Genomic DNA, 19,464 nt, shown 5'->3' with positions numbered 1-19,464 from the left:
TTTGGTGGACAGAGGCCTTGTCCATCTCTGAAGTTGAAGTCCCATTATGGTCTGGTTCAAGGGACAGCCATAGCACTGTCCGACAAGAGGATCTTGGTGTGGCAGCGGTCATCAGCATAAGCTTGAGCCATGGCATAGACTTGTTCTTATCCATGGGAGAGAGAGCAGAGGTTAGAGTGACAGTAGTATCATGCCAAGTGAGGTCATAGGTGTGGGCTAGATATTCGAACTCTAGAATGTAGGTGCAGGAGTCTGAAAGGAAGGAACCAAGGCAGTGATTGATTTGAGAGAGTTCTGTGAGAGAGAGAGGACATAGATCTGGTCAATGCTCTTGAGTCTGGCAACTTTGCAAAGGGGAAATTGGCGGGGCGGGGGGAGGCCAGATCATGTATGAGAGGGAGTAAACTATTTGCATCTGGAGGTTGTTGTTGAGGAGAAACAGGAGGAGTAGTGGGAGGTGAGGGAGAAGGTGAGAGATTTGGAGGCAGTACCAGTGTGGCTGAAGGAGCTACAGGAAGGGGCAGGGGACTGGCAAGTGGAGGTGGGTGGGGTGGTGGTGGGTGGGGTGGTGGAGCCAGAGAAGAGGGATCTGTAGTGAAGACTGAGTTATAGTCTGGGGGAGCTGGAGAGGGGGCATGAGAAGGTGTGGAGAGGAGCAGAAGTTTGGTGGGGTCACGGGAGGCACACAGTGAGGGGAATTGCAGACAACAACAACAACAAAATGCCTGGACATAGAGGACCTCAGACCACTTACCCCACCCGTGGCAGTAATTGTCAAGATCCTGGAAGATTAAAAAATCAAATGTCCCATTAACTGGCTATTGGGACTGATTGTCCAGCTGGCCAGGCCATATTGCAGAAAAGGATAAGGTGCTTTAGCTTCAGGTTGGGAGTGAAATGGAGAGACGTGGGAGCCTTGAGAATGCAAGGCAGGGAAGAGGAAGCAGGGATGGAGAGAGGTAACTTTCCCATGATGACGCAAGACTGCCTTTGAACAGGGGCAGCTCAAGAAAAGGAGGCGCATCTCCTATCAGTTTCCTGAGGTCAAAGACAGTAGACCAAAGCAGGTGTCTCCAGGGCTGGGAGGCATCAGGGGAGCTGGCTGTCTGCAGGGGCTGAGTTTGATCAGGCCTGGATTTTCCTGCAGTACACCTCTTGACTGGGTCTTGAGGGCTAACAAGGGTGAGGAGGGAGGCAAGGAGCAACAGCGGGGAAGGTAAAACCTCACTCACCCAACCTGAAGGGAAGATCCAGACTAGCAGCCAGTCGAGGCAGAGTGGGGGTCACAGGGCCATGTCAGCAGTGAGCTCTGTTTGCCTAGGCAGGGTTCGAGGAAGGGAGGTCAGACCCTCGGAGTAGGGGACCTCATTACCCTCCTCACATGAGTGAAACCGAGGCATGCCTGAGACCACCGAGGCAGGCGGGGTTGAAGCAAACACCCTAGAAGAGGATTCTGGGAACCCTGACCGGTCTTCTTGCTCTTTTACTTGCTGACCACGAGATGAGCCTTTGGTTCCACACACGCTCCTCACTGTGGCCATGTGGCACACTCACCAGAGGCCCAACGCAGTGGGGCCACCCAACCTTGGAACCCAACTTTCAAAGTTGTGAGTCATTATAAACTTCCTCTCAGGCCAGGGATGTAGCTCAGTGGCCCAGGGCCTCCCTGGCAAGTGCAAGGTGGTGAGTTCCATTACTGGTACACCGCTACCTCACCCCCCCCCCCCCAAAAAAAAAACACAAAAAGAAAAAGGGAAAAAACTTTCTCTCTTTGTATGTTCAAAATCTTCAGTATTTCATTACAGTAACAGGAAGCTGACACACTTATCTAACATCCTTGCTTTTTTTCCTCACGTAACTTTTAGTCCTCTGTATCTCTTTACTGTTTGATACTGATTTTCATTACCCTGGCTAAAGTTTGCCTTCATTCTTCACGCCTTACCCTGCATTACTTCCCTCTTGTCTACCAATCCTTTAAGGCCTTGCTTAGGCCTCACGATTCCTGTGAGGCTGTTGAGGTTCATTGCTGTGGTTGGGGCACTGGTTGAATGTGTTTTCAAAGGCTCATGCGCTGGAGCTTGAGCTCTGGTGAGGCAGTGCTGAAAGGGTGGATGGTTTAAGAGTTGGGGCCTGATGAGCTCAGAGGGTCATCCTTTCAGAAGACACTGATGCTGGTGTTTTTGAGTAAGTTCTTTTGAGAGTGGGTTGGTATAAATCTGTATGTACTTAGCTGCTTCTGCATGTGGTGAGCTCTCTTTCTGTTTTTGAGCCACCTTGTGACACAACCAGAAAGGTTCTTGCTGGTATTTCAGGCTACGCAGATCGATTTACAGAGCTAAATAAGCTTCTTTTCTTTATAAAGTATCCAACTGCAGGTATTTTCTTATAGCAACAGAAAATTCTGTGGTATAGTCGTTTTCAGATGGAATTAACATTTCTCTGATTTGTGTTGTTTCTCTGTCTCATACTTATTCATGTAATTTGCATGCAGTTCTCTGAACTTGGAATCATGTGCGTACATATCTTTCTTATACTTAAGAGGCTATGAACTTACTGTGTATTGGACCCACTGTATCTTTTGTCTTTATATTTAAAGATAGACCTTTATCTAGGCCATACATCTGTCAATGTTTTTTAAAGTGAATAGAATCAAAATTGGCTGCGTGTCTGGTACACTTCGGTAGTTCTGAGGAATTTGTGGTATTTGCAGCATACTATGTGTACCCTATGGTATTGCATTCTTTGGTGTTGCCTGAGCCAGTATAATTCAAGGCCAATGCGTGGAATATAGACAGCGGTTGGTATGAGAACTACTGCTCTACTTTATATTTACCTGGCCACATCTGATTGCAGCTGGCTTGGGGAACTGCTTTCAGGAATGTGTAAGGTTTGTTGTTAGTCACAATTTTTTAAAAAAGCAAACTGTTATATTGATATATAATTTATATATCCTAAACTTTAGGTGGACAATTTGATGGTTTTTGTATATTTGTTCCTTTATTACCTTTACATAATTTAAAAACATTTTTATTGCTTCAGAAGAAAAGCTTGTACCTATCTGTATCACTTCCCCCACCCCCCACCCTCTCGGAGGAAATGTGAACCCTCTAATCTACTGTCTTTCTTTACAGATGTATCTATTTTGAACATTTTGTATCAGTAAAGTCATATTGTATGTGGTCTGTGGTCTTGACTGGCTTCTTTCAGTTAGTGTGATGTGTTTGAAGTTTGTTCTTGTGTTAGAATGTTATTACTAATTTTTATTGCCGAGTAATATTGCCTACATATGGATATACAGCTTTCCCTGTTTACCAACTGATGGACATTTAGGTTGCTTCTATTTTCAGTTGTCCTGAATACTGCTCTAAACATATGCAGAAGTTTTATATGATGTAGTTTTTATTCTTGCATAAGTGTGGAATCACTGGGTCTTGTGACTCTCCATAAAACTAGTGATTTTAGACATCTAGCACTATTTACATTCTTCCCAGCATTGCATGGGGGTTACTTCTTTTTTTATATTCTTGTCAACACTTGTAATTATCAGGCTTTTTATTATAGTCATTCTTACGGGTTTAAAGTGGTGTCTCATTGTGGTTTTGTATTTTCCTGATGACTAATGACAGTGAATGTCTCATGTATTGATTGACCATTCCTATGTTCTCCTTAGAGAAAGGGCTCATTTAAACCTTTTACCCATTTTTAAGTTAACATTTCATTGTTAAACTTTAAGATATTTTGTACATGGTGAATATATATCGCTTATCAGGTGCATGATGTTTTCCTATTCTGTTGTCATTTCACTGTTTTGTTTTAAAGCATAAACATTTTAAATTTCATGAAATTCATTAGTATTTCTTTTCTCATTTATGCTTTTGGCATTGCATAACTAAAATCATTGCATAACTGTGACAAAGCTTCCTGTGCTTGTCTTCTTCCCGTGGACTGTTTCTTCTGTTTGTAGGTAGCCATGGAGTCATTGTAACTTCTTTCATTGCCACCAGATTTGCACAGTGTCAGGACCAGAGTCATGAAGCCAGATCCATAGGTTAGATGGTCATAATTATGTGTATGTGCTTTGAGATGGGGCTCTGGTGGTGCCCGGAAAACACTGGAGGGGGATTTGCTGGACTCTGTTAATAAAGATCTGGTGAATAAACAATTAAAAATGTTGGTAAAATGATGTATAACCAGACTTAGATCTTTTGCTAAGAAACACCATCTAAATTAGCTTGTTCTGAAATCTTTGACTACAGTTTAAACTTGTGTATAATAAGAAATTTAGAAAACAAGATTATTTGGGTAAAACCTAGCAAGGTTGGTTGATAGCTGGGAGATCCATAGTATCCAGATTATGTCTGGCACGTAAAATTTTCAAAAAGCCAGCTAGCTGTAATAGCTTTTCTTCTTTATTTCATGTTAGAATATTGGATGTTTGAGATCTTTTTTTGGTATATTTCCATGCTCTTGCTTTCAGTGCCAGTTTAAGGAATTGCTAATTGTCCATTCTTGCTGGAAAGTACTGATTTCCATTTGAATATAACAGTCTTTTTGCTAAAACTTTCCTATGGTTAATTCGAGCAAATACAGAAGCCTTCTGTTTGTGAACTGAATGTTCAGCCAGCCGTGATGTAGCCACTATTATCAATGAAGCTTATTCATCACTCTGCGCTAGTGCATTGTACAAGGCGTGCTGAGGATCTTGGAGACTTTGAATAGAGCGCTTCTCCTTGCTTACCTCCATGCACTGTTGGTATTAAGTGATTCTGTTGTCTATCTTTTCTAGACTTTGTGGATAATTAGATCTTTTTGTTTTATGTGATTCCCAGTAGTGCTTTGCAGATGCTAGGCATGAATTGAGAGTTAGTTCATTTTCTAAATTAAAAAAGAGCAATTAATGTTGTTCAGAGATAATTTTGTTCTGTTCTTTTATATGCTGATATTATCTTATATCCAGTGTCATTTTACAAAGATACAGCAAATATTATGTTTTTATGAAATGAAGTTGAGGATCTTACGTTAAATCTTAAACTTTTTAATAGTTAATTTTGTATCATTGTCAGACAATTCACAGATTGTTGAATTTCATTTGAATAGATACAGCTGTAGAGACAGGTATAAAAGGGATTATATGACCCAGTGCATAACTAGAATACAGTAGAAGTTGTCAAAACCCATTGTATACTTTGATAAAATTATGTGCTACAAAATGTAGCTGGCACTGATTATGTGATCCTTATAAACTATAATCAACTCATACATCTGACCTGCTCACACAGTAGTATTATTCCCTATGTGTAGATATTGGAGTACAGAATATCTATGATAGAACAGTAATTGTATTTTTTGATTCCTCCATACAGTCTTCTGTTTTTCAGAATAGTCCATGGAAAATGGTGCATGGATTCCATTCACTATTCCTGGTGTTTTCTGTCAACAATCCACGTTTCAGGGACTCAGCCTGTGGTTTCTGTTCTATGGAAATGCAGCTCTCTGGATCTCCGGAGTTACAATAGGTCAGGAACGAGGTGGTTCTGGAGGAGCTCGTTGATTCAACAGTTTTTGCTTGTGGGACTTGTGTTTTCCATGAGGACACTTTAAAAATTAATTCATTTCTTTCAGACAAATACTCCTCCCTTCCTGCTCACTCACACGTGTACCAACCCCCTTTAGAGATTCCCGAGCCCATAGAATTCCTCTGGATTAAAAATGAGTCTTGAGTTGGCACCTACTGTATTAAGTACCTCAGGGTAGCTTAAGCCCAGGACCACCTTGCAGGGGGACTCAGGCGGCTAAAGGCACAGAAAACGCAATTCTAATTTCTGCTTGCGTATCATCCAGTGTCCAAAATAAGGGTGCTGTACACATGGTGTGCACAGTGTGTGGGCTACAACCCTTTTCCATTCTTCCCCATGGATATATGTGAACCTGTTTAAGATTGTAAAAGCCCAAGATCATTGTAGAATTTCACGTTTTATTTTAAGATATTTTTTATGCTTCTCAATCTCTTTGCAACACACCTATAGTACTTACATTTCTGAAATTTGACTAGAACTTATGACTGATAACAGTGTGCATCTCATGTGTTCATTGCCGATTCCTGTGTTTTCCTTGGAGAAATAGCTTATTTAAGCCCTATACCCATTTTTAATTGGATGGTTTCCTTATTGTTAGACGTTGAGATTTCTGCACCTTTCACCGGCAGGCATCGGTCTTGTCTCTCGGTAGCATACTGCACTTGTTCATCCTTCTTGTAATTACTAATCTTCCTTCCTGTGATCAGGTCAGTTACTGGGTTAAGTGAACAGTTCCCTAGCATGCATTCTGATCTGTATTAAACAGCAAGGAAGAAGATAAGACTGTATAACATACAAAACATTTCTGTAAGCCATTCTCCCTTGCCTGTGTTTCTTTGCACAAAACAAGTTCTTTTCATTCCTATGTTGTTCTGGTGTGTTTATAACTGGTCTGTATCCCTCCCTGTCTCCCTCTCACTCCAAACCTACCTCTCCGCTGCTGCAGTCATGTTTGTGAATACAGAAATACATCCTTTTCCTGCTTATAAAAATCTTCGGTAGTTTACTACTATGTTTTGAGTGAAGTCCAAAAGCTATATTATGAAGTCATGGTGGTCTCTTTGAATTCTGTTTGAGTTAACTTTCCGGCCTTTTTCGGTTTATTCCTGTGTATAAATGTCCCATCCACTTATGTGACCTCCAGGCCTCGGCCAGTGCTCTGCTCTGCCCAGGGTGCGTTTCTTCTCCCTGCATTTTGCCCTCTTCCGTGGCCCAGCGCCTTGGTCTTCTGTGGAGCCTCAGTGGACTCTGCCAGCCATCTGTCTTCATCTGGGTTGTGAGTGTCCTGTTACCTAGCAAACAGCGCTTGTGTTTTGTCACTTTACTGCTTTGCTCCTCAGACTTTCTGCATTGATGACTTTGTAAAATATAGCAAGAAATGAAATACAAAAAGATATACTTAATAGATGCTTTAGTTTGAAATTATTAGGTTCAGCAGACCTAAAATTACTGCTAAATTGCTGTAAAATTTTCTAAATGTTTTCAATCATTTTCTATGCTTAGCCATCTTCTCATAGGTCAGCCCTGGTCCGTGGCCACATTTTGAGTAGCACTGCTATGTTACCCTTAGGAGACAATTTGAGAGTCATTTGCTTTCTTTACTGGATAGGGGTTTGTCTTAATAATCTTGTATTTTGTGTGGATATCTTTGGTCCCTGCCTCTTCTCAAAAAACTGGATCTTAGAATAGTGCATGATACACTTGGTAAATGAGGGAGTGAATTAAATATAGCGTTCCCTCTTAATCACAACTGCCTTGCGTTTTAGTTTGCAGAGAATCTTGAATCGAGCTCTACTTTAATGTGAGTGCCTCTTTGAAGTTCACGATGCCCTACTGAAGCCTTGCTAGGGAGGAGGAGGCTTCCTGACTGTCTGCAGTGGGTGTACTTGTGCGGTGAAGCGTCTCAGCACTGAGAAATCCTGTGTACAGGAAGAAGACATTGTCATGTCTTTAGCCCGGGAGATAAAATGGTTCTTTGCTGTAGGAGATGTTTGGACTAGCAGCACCTTTGACACAGTCTTTGTCCCACGGTTGCCTTGAGGAGAATGCTTGCTCCATGACTTTCCTGTTGCTGGTTTTACTGGCAAATCACAGGCACTTGCTGTTCCACCCTCCGATTACACACTCCAGGACTCAGCCCTCCTGTCAGCCCGTCCTCTTTCACATTCCTGAGTTTGCATATCTGTAGAATCTGTGCCTTTTTGAAGATTGTACTGTCAGTTTAGAAGCGGGGAACCTGCTCTATTTCCTGTGACTGTGCAGCAGGAGTTGTGCTCTGGGAGAAAGTGTTGGCAACCTGAATCCCAGCCCAGACTTTGCTGATAATTGATTGCAGACTCTGGGACAGCCATATTCTTTTTCTAAGTTGTGTCTTCATTTGAAATCTAGACTAAGTTATTTCCAGGATTACTGATACTGGGGACTTAACTCGGGGCACTGTACCACTGAGCTACATTCACAGCCTTTTTATTTCCTATTTTGAGTCAAGGTCTGAGTTGCCCAGGCTGGCCTTCACCTTGCAGTCCTCCTGTCTCAGCCTGCGTAGCTGGAATTACCGGTGAGTGCCATAGGACTTCTTTGTAACTCTTCTCTTGGCTCTTTCCCTGTTTACATGCCTTTCTTTTAGTCATTTAACACTATATGATGATCTTTTTAGAATACTGTCCACACACCTTGCCAGTGGTTAGTGTATTATGTTGATGTTTTCATTGAATTTTTTTCTCCCTGGGAAGACTGTAGCATCCACAAACACATTTTACTCATTTTCCTGTTGGCAGTTTTTGGCCCAGGGTCTCAGTTTGTGCTCTGTTAATGTTGGCTCATTTGTTGAGCTGAACTCTGTCCTCAGAGTTTTGTTCAACAACCTGGCTGTCGTAAGAAACCTTGCATTGGTTGCATATTTGGGCCCCTATTACAGAACTGTTTCAAGTTGTAAAAGTCCTAAAAGCCCAGTTACGGTATTGCTGACCTGTCATATGCACTTGTAAGACAGAAGGGACTTGTGGTTATTTATTCAGTATTCTTAGGAAGGTCTCACTGAGTATTTGCTTGATGAAGGATAAGAGGTGGTATTTTTCTGTCTGTGCCTTTTTGGCCTCTGGCAACAGAGAAAAAGACGTGAATTCTCTGTCCACACACTCTGTGCCCTGCAAGGCAGACTGCCAAGATTCTCAGTCACATGCCTGCTGATAGTCGCTGTTACATTTTTTCTTTCCTTGTGTTTTTCAAGGCTACTGTTGTTAGGCTCTCTGCCTGGTTTCCCTGAATTGTAGCTCTCTTATTCTCTGAGTGAAGGACCCCTAACAGTATTTAGCAACTGAAGCAGTCTTTATGGGGGGCTGGGTTACCTCCACCGAGTAAGCCAGACATCTTTTTATTGTGGCTTTCCAACACCAGGGCAGGGCTTCCAGAAATGGAAGGTATTGTACTTGTTTTTGTTCGAGCTCCTGAACTTGAAGTCCTGATTCACCCACTTACGGTCCTCAGTGTCAACATTTTGTGCCAGTGTCCCCAAGCCTAGGGTGTGTGTGAGAGGCAGTCAGTCCTTCCTCATTTCATGGGGTAGAAGTGCCCTCATTCTCTGGGATAAGCACAACAAATAACTCTTACACTTAAGTGGACTTACTTTTCTACTTAGATTTTCCATTTTGCATTTCATTTGCAGATGGGAGTCGTGGCCCGCTTTGACATTATTCTTCATTTTGCCAGGGATTTAGCTCAGTGGCTCAAGTGCTTGCCTAATAAGTGCGTGGCTGTGAGTTCAATCCCTGGTACACTCCCCTCCCCTCCTGCCCCAATTGTTCATTTACCAAAATGTTAAAGGTCCATTTGTTGAAGGTTAGTTAGTACTTGGCATTGTAACATTTTTTTCTTAACTGTATATTTATGAGATGGTTTGCAAAGGATGTCTAGTGAAATGAAACTAATTAATGCTTAAATACTTTTGACCCACTAACCTTAACTTTCCTTAACAATGTGTTCTAGGTAATAGCCATGGTCTTGAATGACCCCGTTACCCAGAGTTAACCTACTTTGCTGTGGAATGTGGAGAAAAGAGAAAACCAGGACTGGAAAAGAAGTTGTAAACATTTCTTTTCTAATTCTTTGTTCTGTTGAATTTCTGCATTCCTGCCTTTAAGTGAGAAACACTTTGAGTTCATGTAAAAGCTGTCCTTCAGTGTTGACCCATTCAATTCCCAGTCATGTAACCCTGAGAGTTTTCTGTTTTCTGTAAGCTGTGGTTTCCTTCTTGGAGGGATACTGCCACTACTTAACTTAATGGCTACTTTAAATATTAAATAGCATGGTGGAAGTGTGTACTTGGCATGGCGTACTGCTAACCTGGGAAGACCTCTGGGAAGCCTCCTTTCTGCTTTCTGGTAAAATTGAGCATTATTCATATTACTTATTATAAATTGATTACTTGTGCCCATGTTGAAAACTCAAAGAAAATGTTACAAATAGCATAAAGTAAAAGTTGTACTTGATGAATGAAATGCAGTTTAATTCAATGAGCATTTATTGCACACCAGGCACTGCTGGTGGAGTAGATCACTTCCCTGGCCAGTTTACCATCTGATGAGTAAGACAGGTCTGTAAGCAGACCTGGGGGTGTGCTGCCGCCACAGAGGCATGACTGGGTTACTTTGCAGAGACAGTGTATCACACCTGATCTTGTGAAGCAGGAGAGGAGGTGTGAGGGGTGGCAAAAAGTCAGGTAGGGGTTCCTGAAGCACTGGACTTTTGAGTCAGTTGCGGCCCATTACAGAGGAAGGCACATTCCAGGCAGAGACAAGTGTATCAGACTTGATTTTTAAAAGCATAAAGTAGCTTTGCATGTTCACCTGCAAGTTGTTCAGGCTTGCGTAATTGCGGAGTGCAGTGTGAGGTGGCTCCAGGTGGAAGATGAAGCTGTTTGTGGCCACCCCTGGAAGGAAGGCTTTTGTCTTGCTAAGAAACTTGATTTATGTCCTATTGAGAATGGAGGGCATTCATTCCAAGGCTCTCTACTCTGTTGTGACATGATCAAATTTCCATTTTATAAGAACCACTCTTGTGCTGGTGCGCAGTGTATTGGAGGGGACAAGCTGAGGAGGAGGAGATATGTTAAGGAGCTGGGATTGGGTTTAAGAGAAGGGAGGATGGGGCTGAACTGAGCACGAATGGCAGAAAGGATTCATAGGAGGAGGGCAGGTGGGAGTAATTTTACAGGTACGGTGTATGAGAGCCTCACTGTGAAGGATGAAATTGTGAACAGCATAAGTTCTTGTTTGGGGAGCTTTGAATTAGAATGCTAAGTGAAGGAGAATCAGATTTGGGGGAAACACAATAAGTTGCGTTTCAGACAAATTGAATTTGTTCTACTGTGAGATGCAATCCAAAGGAAGGGATCGTAGGCAGGCAGCTTGATACATGGATCTGGGGTTTAACAGGGGTCAGAGCCAGAGATGCAACTTTTTAATTTAATTTAAATTGATAATAATGATGTTAGAAACAACAAAATGGGTCCTCTGTCCATATACTGTGAAAGACACACAGATTTATATTGCAGATGAAGCTGTCTTCAAAATTGTCCATTAGATCCTCCCCCACTTTCCTCCCATTTCTGCTCATTAATGGAGGTAGAATGTTGTTATCTTCCTTTTCTCCCTTGATTCCCATAATGTCTTTTGGTTTGCAACATAGTTTTGAAATTAAATGATTGAACTTTGAAGGGTGTTAAATTGTAATGTGATATTTTATATGACACCAAGCCCCGTTCCAGTGTGACTAAGCATATCTTCTGGTGACTTGGGGAGTAAGCCAGAGTAATTTATTGTCATCGTCATCACCATCAGAAATAATTTTTTTTTTGGTCTTTTTACTTTTTATCGGTACCGGGGATCGAACTCACGACTGCCTGCTTGCAAGGCAGGCGCTTATGCCACTGAGCTAAATCCCCAGCCCCAGAAATAATTTGTTAGCATAGAGAAAATCATTGGAGAAATAAGGGTTTATTCCCTAAATGTAAAATGGAATTGATGTAAATCCTCAGCTGCGGTGGTTTTTATCTTTTCACCTGGCTCGCCCTGCCTTCTCTCCCCTGGAGGGTCTGTGGTTTTAGATTAGACTCAGTGTGTCCCTGAGTGACACCCTCCAGTCAGTCACTCTGAGATCTGGCGGTTGTACAATGCAGCTGTGTGGATGCATCACACTGAGAAATGGGGAGGAGATAGAGAGCTAGAAGCCATGTCAAAGGACTGAACCTTGTTCCTGGTGTGAGAAAGACCGTAGCAGCAGATGCTGAGGCAACATAAAATTGTAAGAATTCACTACAGTGAAGGAAGTAGTTAGGACTGGACCCCCATAATTATGTCAGATGATGACTGGGAGAAACCTGGTGAGTGACAACATATTGTCACCCATTGCTCCAATAGTTTCTCTGCTTCCCTTGTACTATACAACGTGGTAATTGGTTTTCATTCTCTACAAGTGAGTTTTCAAGTATCTTTTAAACGCTTGGCCAGAAAAATGGTGCTTCTCAAAAAAGTTTTCAGTATCATTTTTCTCTTTTCCAGTTTTAATTATTCATACATTTCTCATATTGACCCATGAAGATGAGCAAAGAAATAACAAAATTAAGTATAAGAAAAACCTAAATCAGGTATTATGGTGACTTACTTAGAGTATAAGCCAAATCAGCTTCACTTGTTAATACAGGTTGAGATGTGAAAAAAAATTCATTCATAGCATTATTGGGTCATTGGCCACATATCCCGTGTGTGCACTTCATGAGAAAATGATAGGATGGAAAAAACTAACGTTATCCAACTTTTTTTTAATGATTAGTGTCCCATTTCTACAACAGAAAAAATAATATAATTCAGTATCTTTTTTTTAATGGAGGAGGGTGACAGGAAGTTTACTTCTTAGACAAACTCAACACCACCTTTGTAGGATGCGATTATGAAAAGTAATTTCTGATACTGAGGTGCAGGTTGTACACTGGAGTAGGGTGGGGGGTTGGAGAGACTCACATCATTTGGGTTTCTCCTCTGGTTCATTGCAGAGGGCTGTGGTAGTAGAAACTTGGATGCATAGTAACAATTTGGGTAGAGATTGCATTGGAACTGAAATAAGAGGCTTCTCATTTGGGGAAAGGAGAGTTCCCTGTATCTACTTTCCAGAATATTTTCTGTCTTCACACTGGAATGAAAAGTCTCTCTCTAGTTTTCCTCTTGGCGGGAGTTTTGCTCTTGTTTATGGCACCCACTTTCTGTGGTGACTTCTTGGAGCCCCTGATCGTGGCTGCAGTGGTGGAGGTGCTGCGTGCAACTGGGGAGGAGGTGAGGACCGCCTTGGGCTCTTTAGTGATGATGGCAGGTTCATAGTCAGGCGTCAGCGACCTTATCTAATAGTACAGACATAACAACAGCATGAGAGGAATAGAAAAGATAGTTTCAAGGTTTGTGCCTCTTGCTACTAATGTGTACACACACACACACACACACACACACACAACCATGACCATGCACATGAGTTAGGAAAACAACTTAATTTTTAAAGGGAAGATGACTACATTTTTAGATCTCGAATTTGCATTGGTGGTGAATATTAGAATGGTGGCTGGAAGCCTGACATTCCATGTTTGGTGAAATTCTGGAGTTCACAATGTGTTAGGCAGATTTTTTTTTGTTGCTGGGTCCAAATAACCTCCCCAGTTTTACATTTGATAGGGCACATTTTGAAATTATAATACAAGTCTGTAGAAATAGGTGATTTATTTTGTAAACTCCTAAGGAGCAACTGTGAATGGTATTTCCCTCCCCCTTTTTGGTTCAGCAGGGTTACAAATTTGTAACATAAAGCCACATGAAATGGGGGAATGCTTTTTTTTTTCAAGGAAACATTATTGAAAGAAATAAATTGTGATAACATTTAAAGATATATTTGGCTTTGTGAACAAATGATTTAATTTTAACTTTTTTTTTCTAAGGCAAAGATTCTTCAATAAAAGGCAAGAGAGTTTATTTTCTGTGGAACTTAATCTGTAGCCATCTGCTGCTGTATCTCATTATGTTCTTCATGTAATTAGAGCAATTAGGATGAGGCTTGTGCCATATATCGGTCTTAGAAGGAGGACTGAGCTATTTCTAGGCTTGTTTTGAGAGATTGGTGATTAGTAACCTAATCTTTTAGGTAAACTGATAGAAACCAAGAAGCCTGTAAACTGGGAAAAGAGACAGCATTGTTGTTGTTGTTGTCGTCATTGTTATTACTTATTATGTTTTTTTCTTATCAGCATGGTAACTAGACTTCCTGATGAGCATGTTTTTAATGAGATAAAGTTAAAAGGTGGTAGAGAAGCCAGATTGTAGAAAGAGACGGGGAATAAGCTCTGGGGTGCAGTGATAATGTGGGAACCAGTATAGACCGGAGAAAGGGGGGCGGGATTGAAAGGACAAGATGAAATCAGAGATGTGCAGAGTTCGCTTTGGGGAAGCCAGGCACACGATTGACTTTTGTAGTAAAGAAAGACATGAGATTAGGTACTGTGAGCACTGTGGGATGCCTGGGGTGGGTTTCCCAGCTGCTCTGTGCTCACCTGGGGTTGATAGCCATTGCACATCTTGGGCAAAGCTTCCTAGGCCTGACAGTCCTTCCTTCCTCAGTGTCCCCTTCATTGCCATGGTGATTTGCATCACAGATACTTTCCTTCAGCTGACCTTTCTGGGTCATTGTCTACCCCAAGGGAACTTAGCTGTGACCACACAATGCATTTTTATGAAATACTTACCTATCATTGGATCCCTTGCATTTAAATGCCTTTATCAATGGTCCATATTGTCCACAATGTCACATTTCTTATCCTGTTTTAAGGTGACCCGGAAGAGGCAGACTCATTTTACGTCTATAGCTCTTCTGAAGGAGCCCTCCAGCTGGTCTGGCGTCTTCCATTTTGAAACTTGCTGTGTTCAGCTCTGTTTCTCTGGGTCCTTGCTGTTGTCTAAAATTTCTTTTGGTTCTCTTCAAAGTCTGTCTGGGTACCTTACTGTCCTAATTGTATCCTACCATTTATTATCTCTCGTTTTTTTACTTAGCAGTCCAGTCCAGTAGATTGGGGCTGGAAAGTCTGTGGTGCGCACTGAAGCACAGGCCATTAGAAGTAAAAGGAACATTAGTCAGGATGGCCCACTTCGTTTGGAATTACAAGTTGCTGTGATACCAGCTCTTCAAGAACTCCGAGAAGTCAGCATAGAGAAATGACTTGAGTCTTTCTTCCATTCCTTTGTTTAATCTTTTCCCATAGTCTAGTGTCACCATATTCCAGGGCATGACATTCCTGAAACACGCTTGACACAGAAAGGCATTTTCTTCACGTTGAGAGAGGACTTATCCTGACGCACCAAGTACATTTTGCTTTTGGGTGCATGCCCAGTGTCTTATACACAGAATGGTTAATTCTAGTGCTGTCTGTGCCCCCCTCTATTCATATCAGGACTCATTTATGTGTGCCAGGCCACTGCTGGGCTTGGCATATGCTGGTGAGCAAGAGAGGCCTGGGTTGCTCTCCCTGCATGTGGCAAACTGCGCTCCCTGCTGGGTGGGGCCTGCGCCTGTGTGAGGGAACAACAGAGAACACCACCCTGGGAATCAGCTTGAGGAGAGAGGACCAGATGAAAAGTAGGCATGCAAAATGGAGAGATCTGATAGTTACTTTACAAGTGGAAACACCCAGGCAGAACAGGCGTTGGGTGTCTTTCTTAATGCCATGGTTTTTACCCAGAATGTACTGAAGTTTTGGTATCTCTTGACTGTGATGGACTGTAACTCTTCACTCATCTGTGATATATATATATATATATATATATATATATATACATACATACTTTAAGGAGATACTAATTTCTTATTAACGGAATTTTTGTTTCTGATTTTAACTGAATTTTAACAGTGTCCGTTTAGTAGTTCTCCTAATTTGCTTTTATGCCAGTGAGACTCTGGGCTACATATCTGAAAAGGTTTCAGTTATCTTGAATCATACCTCCCAAACATTACATTAGAGCATTTATAAACTTAGCAATAACAAATTAAACTGACTAACAACTATTGAACAGTAATTTCTAATGTGAAAATATGAAGATCCTGCCCACATGGAATCTGTATTTAGCCGGGACAGAAGACTCATAATCATTAATCAGAGTAAGTCGTAAGTTTGGTGGGAAGTATAAGTACATTGAAAATCAGAAAGAGTGGTGAGAGTTGGAGATGCAGAAGTGAGATGAAATATAGTCCCGTATTTACAGTTTGGATGCGTTTAAGCCGTAGATGGTAACAAGTGTATCATTTGAGGAATGTGTACCTCTTAGGGGTTTTTGGATTGAGGGACCATGGGGAAATCAGGCATCCAGAGCCGCGTAACTTCCGGTGGGCTCCACAGAAATAATTGGCTGTTTTGTCCTGGTCATTTGACATTGATGAGAGGGACATCAATAACCCCAACATCTTAAGCTAATGAGAATCCCTAAAACAAAACACTGAAGGTCTTCCTTTATAGCCTTATGGTTTGGAGAGTTTTCTTGTTTTAGTATTTGTCTTTAGTGTACAACAATCATAATTTAAATTTTAGGTGATTCTAACTGAATAGGATAAGTTGTTGGTGGTGAACTTATGGTGTGTTGTTTTTCTTTTAAGATAAAAAATGTTAATGTATGAGTTGGTTTTTCTAAACTAAAATCTCAGTATTCAGGTTTAATTGCAGTACTGGCTCTTTGCGATCAATAAGTGGGTTTTGGGGTGCAGTTTGGGCACCCATCTCTAAAAGGTTAGGCATTAATGGTATAAATGTTGGAGGGTTCAGCACATACACAGGCAGGACCAGCAGCCCAATGCAGAAAAGTCTGAAGCAGCGACACAAATATGAGCCAAGGATTTGTGAGTGAGGTACACAGACATGGAGAAGCTGATGGGCACAGCCTCCATTTTATTTCAGAGGGCTCAGAGTGATCTCTGGTAGCAGAACAGCCCTGGATTGTTTCACTGCCAGGGTCTCAGTTGGAATGAAGGAAGAGCAGTCAGTCACAGTGGACTGCCAGGAGGTAGGAGCAGACTAAAGCAAATTCTGCTAAGAGATAGGGGGCCTGAGTCTACCTAGACTCCACTCCAATGGCCACCAAAAGCCAGTCTTAGCACTAAATACCAAGGACTAAAATTGTCTCCCTGGTCTGACTTAAGCAGAGTAGCCTTGGCCCAGTAGCCTAAACAGGCGAGCAGCCTTGGTTTGCAGTGAGACAAGGACACTGCTTCCACCCAACAGCCAACACATGAGAGGGGTCACTGATGTGAAACAGAGGAGGCTCTGCAAGGTCCAGAAAGGAGCCCACTGTGCATAGGTTGGGGAGCAATCCTGGGCTTTCCCTACCCAAGGGTGCTGCGGCAACTGGGAGGGTGCCACAGAGACAGTCATGGTGAGGAGAAGTGGACATCCAGAATGTTGTCCACTTAAGATCAGTCCTGGACCACATAGTCCAGAGGCCAAGACCAGACCCATGCACTCATACGTAGTGCAAATCCTTCTGCAAACTTGACAATTACACAGCACATTTCTGAGATCCAATTTGAACACTATCACAGAACAGTGTACACTAGATAAATTTTATTGTTTTTCTTTTCCTTTGTTTGTTTGACTTTCCTTTTTATGTGTGGTTGAACTTTTTATTTTCTTTTTTTTCTATTTAGGCTTTTTTCCCCTTTCTTTTTGTTTTCTTCTATTTGTCTTTTTTTCCTCCTTCCTCAACTATCTCACATGATTTTATGATGTTTTCATGTGAATGGATATTGACCCTTCTCTTTCTGGTTCATTTCAACACTCCTTTTGTTTTCTTTTGCATTTTTCTGTACTGTGTTCCCAGTTTCTCAAACTTAGATGATCATCGTTTGCCTTCCACAGGCTTGTTTCTACTATATTGTCCTCATTCTTTTATCTTGTACCCTATTCCTTTTAAATCCCCCTCCCAACAATAGGATAAAGTCATACTATGGAGAAAATCATTGTATCCAAGTTCCTGTTATCCATTGGATTTTGTTATATAACTGTAGAACTTGCTCCTGTGGTTAAATGTAGCATATTAATAGTTAGAAGCTACGCTTTGCTTTATGTTATTGTTAACTGTACTTCTTTAGCCAGGATATTATACCTGTTGCAATTAGTTTTTCTCCCTTACATGACAACCCTATGATTGTCTAGGTTCATAACCATCATCATAGTCCAAAACTAGATGACTGAATTCTGACTCAAATAGATAACAACTTCTCATCCTTAATAAATTGGTTCTTGGGATAGACACAAAGAACAAGAACCACCAACATCTAGAAAACCGCTGAGCGTAATAGTCCTCAACTAGAGAAGCCTTGATATTAGTGATAAATCAGGATACTCATAAGAAATCTACAAGCATCCACACAGAAAACAAAATAAAATGAAAAGCAGAAAATATAAAATGACAAGATGCAGATGCAAAATGCAACCCTAGATCTCCAGCCCACTCAGGACAAGTCCAGAGCAAAATGAGAGATAAAATTGGAACCACTCACTGGAACTTTCTGAAGTGATAGCAGCAATAGTGAAAAAATTACATAAGGCTATAGAAAAAATAATCTCTCAGGTAAGAAAAGCAATGATGATTGAAGTGTAAGACATTAGAGCAGACACCAATTGCAAAAATGGAGGAGTTCAGGAAAACAATGGATATCATGAATGCCCAACATAGGAAAGAAATGAAATCCATGAAACATACTCAAACAGACATCTAGGAAATTAAAAATGTCATTGAATTAAAAGTATGTGCAATAGATTGAAGACAAGGATAGGTTATCAGATCTAGAAGACAGGATTGTGGCTATTGACAATGAATTAAAGGTATCTTAAAAATAGCAAAGGACCATGAAAAATCAATCCAACAGCTACCAGATGAAACAAAGAACAATAACATAAGATTGACTGAAGGCAATGAGAAAGTTGGAGATATGCAAATTCTGTTAAAAAAATTTCTTTACAAAGATAATGAAAAAGAAAGTGCTCTAAACTACATAACTGCATGTATATTTAAGTGTATAAGATAGAAAATGATATCACAGAGTTTTATTGGATCATTGAACAGAACTGTTTGCAGTATCATTGTTGGAATGTCCACTCTACAAGCTTTAATTTTGTGACTTGAACAATTATTTCTAAGATGGCAATATGTAATCCATTAACTAATGATTTCCTACTGTTCATTTTTTTCTTCTGTAAATCTGTATAACTTGTACCCTTTCACTGTTTTTTTTCTTTTCTCCTTAAATAAAAAATTAAAAAAAAAACAAAGATAATGAAAAAGAACTTTCCAAATATCAAGTCTTTGATATACAAATAAGTAAAGCATATAGAATTCCAAATAGCCATAACCAAAAATAAATCTGTATCAAGCCATATAATAATCAAGATTCCAGAAATTCATCATAAGGACATATTAAAAGCAGAGAACAGAAACAAATCACCTATAAAGGAAAGCCCATCAGAATTACAGCAGAATTCTCAGTACAAACCCTCAAGTCAAGAAGAGATTAGAGTGAGATATTTCAAGTCCTATAAATAACCATCAACCCAGATGAATGTACCCTGCAAAACAATTGTTCAAAATTAATGGAGAAATAAGAAACTTCTATGACAAAGAACAACTGAAGAAATTCATGACCATCAAACCAGCTTTCCCAACTGCCTTGAAGGATACTTTATTTTGTTTGACTTTTCTGAAGCGAGGTTTTACTGTATAGTGCAGGCTGGGCTTAAAACCTAGTTATGTAGCCCAGGCTCTTGAACTCATGGAAATCCTTCTGCCTCAGTATCCAAAGTGTTGGGAAGGATATT

The 19,464-nt window shown here is 40.9% G+C and overlaps 1 protein-coding gene and 1 long non-coding RNA gene across 3 annotated transcripts in view; both read left to right on the top strand.

Annotated features, from left to right (window-relative positions):
* Igsf11 (immunoglobulin superfamily member 11) overlaps window positions 1-19,464 on the top strand; it is a 154,610-nt gene that overhangs the window by 55,700 nt on the left and 79,446 nt on the right. The window lies entirely within an intron of this gene.
* Window positions 626-10,072, top strand: LOC134470509 (uncharacterized). Its single transcript, XR_010039442.1, has 2 exons — window positions 626-8,133; window positions 9,561-10,072. It is a non-coding gene; the product is annotated as an uncharacterized LOC134470509 (long non-coding RNA).

Source organism: Cavia porcellus, unplaced genomic scaffold (genome assembly GCF_034190915.1).
Source record: "Cavia porcellus strain 051 isolate PalLab524CR breed Dunkin Hartley unplaced genomic scaffold, mCavPor4.1 scaffold_15, whole genome shotgun sequence".
NCBI lineage: Eukaryota > Metazoa > Chordata > Mammalia > Rodentia > Caviidae > Cavia > Cavia porcellus.
Note: the sequence above shows the minus strand (reverse complement) of the source record. Positions and strands in the feature narration are given on the sequence as shown.